This window comes from Limanda limanda, unplaced genomic scaffold, assembly GCF_963576545.1.
Source record: "Limanda limanda unplaced genomic scaffold, fLimLim1.1 SCAFFOLD_25, whole genome shotgun sequence".
Taxonomy (NCBI): Eukaryota; Metazoa; Chordata; class Actinopteri; order Pleuronectiformes; family Pleuronectidae; genus Limanda; species Limanda limanda.
Window position 1 is genome coordinate 227,865 of NW_026870532.1, and position 8,764 is coordinate 236,628.

The window sequence follows — 8,764 nt, forward strand, 5'->3', positions numbered from 1 at the left end:
AAGGATGGTACCGATCGATGCGCGCTACCCCATTTAGTGGGGGTAGAGCCTACTTGCAAGTCTCTCCGACCTTCACAAAAAAAGTTATTCAAGAATATCTCTTTCTCCTATGTGCTTTCATCCCTAACCCTAACCCTAACCCTTCCGAAAGTCGGAGAAGCTCAAGGATGGTACTGATCGATGCGCGCAACCCCATTTAGTGGGGGTAGAGCCTACTTGCAAGTCTCTCCGACCTTCACAAAAAAAGTTATTCAAGAATATCTCCTCAGATTTGGGGGAATTTCGTCGGTCGACCTCTTCCGAAGGTCGTACAAGCTCGGGGATGGTACCAATCGATCCGCAGGACCCAAATTAGTCCAGATGCAACCACTTTCCAAGTCTCTCCGACCTTCACAAAAAAAGTTATTCAAGAATATCTCTTTCTCCTATGTGCTTTCATCCCTAACCCTAACCCTAACCCTTCCGAAAGTCGGAGAAGCTCTAGGATGGTACCGATCGATGCGCGCTACCCCATTTAGTGGGGGTATAGCCTACTTGCAAGTCTCTCCGACCTTCACAAAAAAAGTTATTCAAGAATATCTCTTTCTCCTATGTGCTTTCATCCCTAACCCTAACCCTAACCCTTCCGAAAGTCGGAGAAGCTCAAGGATGGTACCGATCGATGCGCGCAACCCCATTTAGTGGGGGTAGAGCCTACTTGCAAGTCTCTCCGACCTTCACAAAAAAGGTTATTCAAGAATATCTCCTCAGATTTGGGGGAATTTCGTCGGTCGACCTCTTCCGAAGGTCGTACAAGCTCGGGGATGGTACCAATCGATCTGCAGGACCCAAATTAGTCCAGATGCAACCACTTTCCAAGTCTCTCCGACCTTCACAAAAAAAGTTATTCAAGAATATCTCTTTCTCCTATGTGCTTTCATCCCTAACCCTAACCCTAACCCTTCCGAAAGTCGGAGAAGCTCAAGGATGGTACCGATCGATGCGCGCTACCCCATTTAGTGGGGGTAGAGCCTACTTGCAAGTCTCTCCGACCTTCACAAAAAAAGTTATTCAAGAATATCTCCTCAGATTTGGGGGAATTTCGTCGGTCGACCTCTTCCGAAGGTCGTACAAGCTCGGGGATGGTACCAATCGATCCGCAGGACCCAAATTAGTCCAGATGCAACCACTTTCCAAGTCTCTCCGACCTTCACAAAAAAAGTTATTCAAGAATATCTCTTTCTCCTATGTGCTTTCATCCCTAACCCTAACCCTAACCCTTCCGAAAGTCGGAGAAGCTCAAGGATGGTACCGATCGATGCGCGTTACCCCATTTAGTGGGGGTAGAGCCTACTTGCAAGTCTCTCCGACCTTCACAAAAAAAGTTATTCAAGAATATCTCTTTCTCCTATGTGCTTTCATCCCTAACCCTAACCCTAACCCTTCCGAAAGTCGGAGAAGCTCAAGGATGGTACCGATCGATGCGCGCTACCCCATTTAGTGGGGGTAGAGCCTACTTGCAAGTCTCTCCGACCTTCACAAAAAAAGTTATTCAAGAATATCTCTTTCTCCTATGTGCTTTCATCCCTAACCCTAACCCTAACCCTTCCGAAAGTCGGAGAAGCTCAAGGATGGTACCGATCGATGCGCGCTACCCCATTTAGTGGGGGTAGAGCCTACTTGCAAGTCTCTCCGACCTTCACAAAAAAAGTTATTCAAGAATATCTCTTTCTCCTATGTGCTTTCATCCCTAACCCTAACCCTAACCCTTCCAAAAGTCGGAGAAGCTCAAGGATGGTACTGATCGATGCGCGCAACCCCATTTAGTGGGGGTAGAGCCTACTTGCAAGTCTCTCCGACCTTCACAAAAAAAGTTATTCAAGAATATCTCCTCAGATTTGGGGGAATTTCGTCGGTCGACCTCTTCCGAAGGTCGTACAAGCTCGGGGATGGTACCAATCGATCTGCAGGACCCAAATTAGTCCAGATGCAACCACTTTCCAAGTCTCTCCGACCTTCACAAAAAAAGTTATTCAAGAATATCTCTTTCTCCTATGTGCTTTCATCCCTAACCCTAACCCTAACCCTTCCGAAAGTCGGAGAAGCTCAAGGATGGTACCGATCGATGCGCGCTACCCCATTTAGTGGGGGTAGAGCCTACTTGCAAGTCTCTCCGACCTTCACAAAAAAAGTTATTCAAGAATATCTCTTTCTCCTATGTGCTTTCATCCCTAACCCTAACCCTAACCCTTCCGAAAGTCGGAGAAGCTCAAGGATGGTACCGATCGATGCGCGCTACCCCATTTAGTGGGGGTAGAGCCTACTTGCAAGTCTCTCCGACCTTCACAAAAAAAGTTATTCAAGAATATCTCCTCAGATTTGGGGGAATTTCGTCGGTCGACCTCTTCAGAAGGTCGTACAAGCTCGGGGATGGTACCAATCGATCCGCAGGACCCAAATTAGTCCAGATGCAACCACTTTCCAAGTCTCTCCGACCTTCACAAAAAAAGTTATTCAAGAATATCTCTTTCTCCTATGTGCTTTCATCCCTAACCCTAACCCTAACCCTTCCGAAAGTCGGAGAAGCTCAAGGATGGTACCGATCGATGCGCGCTACCCCATTTAGTGGGGGTAGAGCCTACTTGCAAGTCTCTCCGACCTTCACAAAAAAAGTTATTCAAGAATATCTCTTTCTCCTATGTGCTTTCATCCCTAACCCTAACCCTAACCCTTCCGAAAGTCGGAGAAGCTCAAGGATGGTACCAATCGATCCGCAGGACCCAAATTAGTCCAGATGCAACCACTTTCCAAGTCTCTCCGACCTTCACAAAAAAAGTTATTCAAGAATATCTCTTTCTCCTATGTGCTTTCATCCCTAACCCTAACCCTAACCCTTCCGAAAGTCGGAGAAGCTCAAGGATGGTACCGATCGATGCGCGCTACCCCATTTAGTGGGGGTAGAGCCTACTTGCAAGTCTCTCCGACCTTCACAAAAAAAGTTATTCAAGAATATCTCTTTCTCCTATGTGCTTTCATCCCTAACCCTAACCCTAACCCTTCCGAAAGTCGGAGAAGCTCAAGGATGGTACCGATCGATGCGCGCTACCCCATTTAGTGGGGGTAGAGCCTACTTGCAAGTCTCTCCGACCTTCACAAAAAAAGTTATTCAAGAATATCTCTTTCTCCTATGTGCTTTCATCCCTAACCCTAACCCTAACCCTTCCGAAAGTCGGAGAAGCTCAAGGATGGTACCGATCGATGCGCGCTACCCCATTTAGTGGGGGTAGAGCCTACTTGCAAGTCTCTCCGACCTTCACAAAAAAAGTTATTCAAGAATATCTCTTTCTCCTATGTGCTTTCATCCCTAACCCTAACCCTAACCCTTCCGAAAGTCGGAGAAGCTCAAGGATGGTACCGATCGATGCGCGCTACCCCATTTAGTGGGGGTAGAGCCTACTTGCAAGTCTCTCCGACCTTCACAAAAAAAGTTATTCAAGAATATCTCTTTCTCCTATGTGCTTTCATCCCTAACCCTAACCCTAACCCTTCCGAAAGTCGGAGAAGCTCAAGGATGGTACCGATCGATGCGCGCTACCCCATTTAGTGGGGGTAGAGCCTACTTGCAAGTCTCTCCGACCTTCACAAAAAAAGTTATTCAAGAATATCTCTTTCTCCTATGTGCTTTCATCCCTAACCCTAACCCTAACCCTTCCGAAAGTCGGAGAAGCTCAAGGATGGTACCGATCGATGCGCGCTACCCCATTTAGTGGGGGTAGAGCCTACTTGCAAGTCTCTCCGACCTTCACAAAAAAAGTTATTCAAGAATATCTCTTTCTTCTATGTGCTTTCATCCCTAACCCTAACCCTAACCCTTCCGAAAGTCGGAGAAGCTCAAGGATGGTACCGATCGATGCGCGCTACCCCATTTAGTGGGGGTAGAGCCTACTTGCAAGTCTCTCCGACCTTCACAAAAAAAGTTATTCAAGAATATCTCTTTCTCCTATGTGCTTTCATCCCTAACCCTAACCCTAACCCTTCCGAAAGTCGGAGAAGCTCAAGGATGGTACCGATCGATGCGCGCTACCCCATTTAGTGGGGGTAGAGCCTACTTGCAAGTCTCTCCGACCTTCACAAAAAAAGTTATTCAAGAATATCTCTTTCTCCTATGTGCTTTCATCCCTAACCCTAACCCTAACCCTTCCGAAAGTCGGAGAAGCTCAAGGATGGTACTGATCGATGCGCGCAACCCCATTTAGTGGGGGTAGAGCCTACTTGCAAGTCTCTCCGACCTTCACAAAAAAAGTTATTCAAGAATATCTCCTCAGATTTGGGGGAATTTCGTCGGTCGACCTTTTCCGAAGGTCGTACAAGCTCGGGGATGGTACCAATCGATCTGCAGGACCCAAATTAGTCCAGATGCAACCACTTTCCAAGTCTCTCCGACCTTCACAAAAAAAGTTATTCAAGAATATCTCTTTCTCCTATGTGCTTTCATCCCTAACCCTAACCCTAACCCTTCCGAAAGTCGGAGAAGCTCAAGGATGGTACTGATCGATGCGCGCTACCCCATTTAGTGGGGGTAGAGCCTACTTGCAAGTCTCTCCGACCTTCACAAAAAAAGTTATTCAAGAATATCTCCTCAGATTTGGGGGAATTTCGTCGGTCGACCTCTTCCGAAGGTCGTACAAGCTCGGGGATGGTACCAATCGATCTGCAGGACCCAAATTAGTCCAGATGCAACCACTTTCCAAGTCTCTCCGACCTTCACAAAAAAAGTTATTCAAGAATATCTCTTTCTCCTATGTGCTTTCATCCCTAACCCTAACCCTAACCCTTCCGAAAGTCGGAGAAGCTCAAGGATGGTACCGATCGATGCGCGCTACCCCATTTAGTGGGGGTAGAGCCTACTTGCAAGTCTCTCCGACCTTCACAAAAAAAGTTATTCAAGAATATCTCCTCAGATTTGGGGGAATTTCGTCGGTCGACCTCTTCCGAAGGTCGTACAAGCTCGGGGATGGTACCAATCGATCCGCAGGACCCAAATTAGTCCAGATGCAACCACTTTCCAAGTCTCTCCGACCTTCACAAAAAAAGTTATTCAAGAATATCTCTTTCTCCTATGTGCTTTCATCCCTAACCCTAACCCTAACCCTTCCGAAAGTCGGAGAAGCTCAAGGATGGTACCGATCGATGCGCGTTACCCCATTTAGTGGGGGTAGAGCCTACTTGCAAGTCTCTCCGACCTTCACAAAAAAAGTTATTCAAGAATATCTCTTTCTCCTATGTGCTTTCATCCCTAACCCTAACCCTAACCCTTCCGAAAGTCGGAGAAGCTCAAGGATGGTACCGATCGATGCGCGCTACCCCATTTAGTGGGGGTAGAGCCTACTTGCAAGTCTCTCCGACCTTCACAAAAAAAGTTATTCAAGAATATCTCTTTCTCCTATGTGCTTTCATCCCTAACCCTAACCCTAACCCTTCCGAAAGTCGGAGAAGCTCAAGGATGGTACCGATCGATGCGCGCTACCCCATTTAGTGGGGGTAGAGCCTACTTGCAAGTCTCTCCGACCTTCACAAAAAAAGTTATTCAAGAATATCTCTTTCTCCTATGTGCTTTCATCCCTAACCCTAACCCTAACCCTTCCAAAAGTCGGAGAAGCTCAAGGATGGTACTGATCGATGCGCGCAACCCCATTTAGTGGGGGTAGAGCCTACTTGCAAGTCTCTCCGACCTTCACAAAAAAAGTTATTCAAGAATATCTCCTCAGATTTGGGGGAATTTCGTCGGTCGACCTCTTCCGAAGGTCGTACAAGCTCGGGGATGGTACCAATCGATCTGCAGGACCCAAATTAGTCCAGATGCAACCACTTTCCAAGTCTCTCCGACCTTCACAAAAAAAGTTATTCAAGAATATCTCTTTCTCCTATGTGCTTTCATCCCTAACCCTAACCCTAACCCTTCCGAAAGTCGGAGAAGCTCAAGGATGGTACCGATCGATGCGCGCTACCCCATTTAGTGGGGGTAGAGCCTACTTGCAAGTCTCTCCGACCTTCACAAAAAAAGTTATTCAAGAATATCTCTTTCTCCTATGTGCTTTCATCCCTAACCCTAACCCTTCCGAAAGTCGGAGAAGCTCAAGGATGGTACCGATCGATGCGCGCTACCCCATTTAGTGGGGGTAGAGCCTACTTGCAAGTCTCTCCGACCTTCACAAAAAAAAGTTATTCAAGAATATCTCCTCAGATTTGGGGGAATTTCGTCGGTCGACCTCTTCAGAAGGTCGTACAAGCTCGGGGATGGTACCAATCGATCCGCAGGACCCAAATTAGTCCAGATGCAACCACTTTCCAAGTCTCTCCGACCTTCACAAAAAAAGTTATTCAAGAATATCTCTTTCTCCTATGTGCTTTCATCCCTAACCCTAACCCTAACCCTTCCGAAAGTCGGAGAAGCTCAAGGATGGTACCGATCGATGCGCGCTACCCCATTTAGTGGGGGTAGAGCCTACTTGCAAGTCTCTCCGACCTTCACAAAAAAAGTTATTCAAGAATATCTCTTTCTCCTATGTGCTTTCATCCCTAACCCTAACCCTAACCCTTCCGAAAGTCGGAGAAGCTCAAGGATGGTACCAATCGATCCGCAGGACCCAAATTAGTCCAGATGCAACCACTTTCCAAGTCTCTCCGACCTTCACAAAAAAAGTTATTCAAGAATATCTCTTTCTCCTATGTGCTTTCATCCCTAACCCTAACCCTAACCCTTCCGAAAGTCGGAGAAGCTCAAGGATGGTACCGATCGATGCGCGCTACCCCATTTAGTGGGGGTAGAGCCTACTTGCAAGTCTCTCCGACCTTCACAAAAAAAGTTATTCAAGAATATCTCTTTCTCCTATGTGCTTTCATCCCTAACCCTAACCCTAACCCTTCCGAAAGTCGGAGAAGCTCAAGGATGGTACCGATCGATGCGCGCTACCCCATTTAGTGGGGGTAGAGCCTACTTGCAAGTCTCTCCGACCTTCACAAAAAAAGTTATTCAAGAATATCTCTTTCTCCTATGTGCTTTCATCCCTAACCCTAACCCTAACCCTTCCGAAAGTCGGAGAAGCTCAAGGATGGTACCGATCGATGCGCGCTACCCCATTTAGTGGGGGTAGAGCCTACTTGCAAGTCTCTCCGACCTTCACAAAAAAAGTTATTCAAGAATATCTCTTTCTCCTATGTGCTTTCATCCCTAACCCTAACCCTAACCCTTCCGAAAGTCGGAGAAGCTCAAGGATGGTACCGATCGATGCGCGCTACCCCATTTAGTGGGGGTAGAGCCTACTTGCAAGTCTCTCCGACCTTCACAAAAAAAGTTATTCAAGAATATCTCTTTCTCCTATGTGCTTTCATCCCTAACCCTAACCCTAACCCTTCCGAAAGTCGGAGAAGCTCAAGGATGGTACCGATCGATGCGCGCTACCCCATTTAGTGGGGGTAGAGCCTACTTGCAAGTCTCTCCGACCTTCACAAAAAAAGTTATTCAAGAATATCTCTTTCTCCTATGTGCTTTCATCCCTAACCCTAACCCTAACCCTTCCGAAAGTCGGAGAAGCTCAAGGATGGTACCGATCGATGCGCGCTACCCCATTTAGTGGGGGTAGAGCCTACTTGCAAGTCTCTCCGACCTTCACAAAAAAAGTTATTCAAGAATATCTCTTTCTCCTATGTGCTTTCATCCCTAACCCTAACCCTAACCCTTCCAAAAGTCGGAGAAGCTCAAGGATGGTACTGATCGATGCGCGCAACCCCATTTAGTGGGGGTAGAGCCTACTTGCAAGTCTCTCCGACCTTCACAAAAAAAGTTATTCAAGAATATCTCCTCAGATTTGGGGGAATTTCGTCGGTCGACCTCTTCCGAAGGTCGTACAAGCTCGGGGATGGTACCAATCGATCTGCAGGACCCAAATTAGTCCAGATGCAACCACTTTCCAAGTCTCTCCGACCTTCACAAAAAAAGTTATTCAAGAATATCTCTTTCTCCTATGTGCTTTCATCCCTAACCCTAACCCTAACCCTTCCGAAAGTCGGAGAAGCTCAAGGATGGTACCGATCGATGCGCGCTACCCCATTTAGTGGGGGTAGAGCCTACTTGCAAGTCTCTCCGACCTTCACAAAAAAAGTTATTCAAGAATATCTCTTTCTCCTATGTGCTTTCATCCCTAACCCTAACCCTTCCGAAAGTCGGAGAAGCTCAAGGATGGTACCGATCGATGCGCGCTACCCCATTTAGTGGGGGTAGAGCCTACTTGCAAGTCTCTCCGACCTTCACAAAAAAAAGTTATTCAAGAATATCTCCTCAGATTTGGGGGAATTTCGTCGGTCGACCTCTTCAGAAGGTCGTACAAGCTCGGGGATGGTACCAATCGATCCGCAGGACCCAAATTAGTCCAGATGCAACCACTTTCCAAGTCTCTCCGACCTTCACAAAAAAAGTTATTCAAGAATATCTCTTTCTCCTATGTGCTTTCATCCCTAACCCTAACCCTAACCCTTCCGAAAGTCGGAGAAGCTCAAGGATGGTACCGATCGATGCGCGCTACCCCATTTAGTGGGGGTAGAGCCTACTTGCAAGTCTCTCCGACCTTCACAAAAAAAGTTATTCAAGAATATCTCTTTCTCCTATGTGCTTTCATCCCTAACCCTAACCCTAACCCTTCCGAAAGTCGGAGAAGCTCAAGGATGGTACCAATCGATCCGCAGGACCCAAATTAGTCCAGATGCAACCACTTTCCAAGTCTCTCCG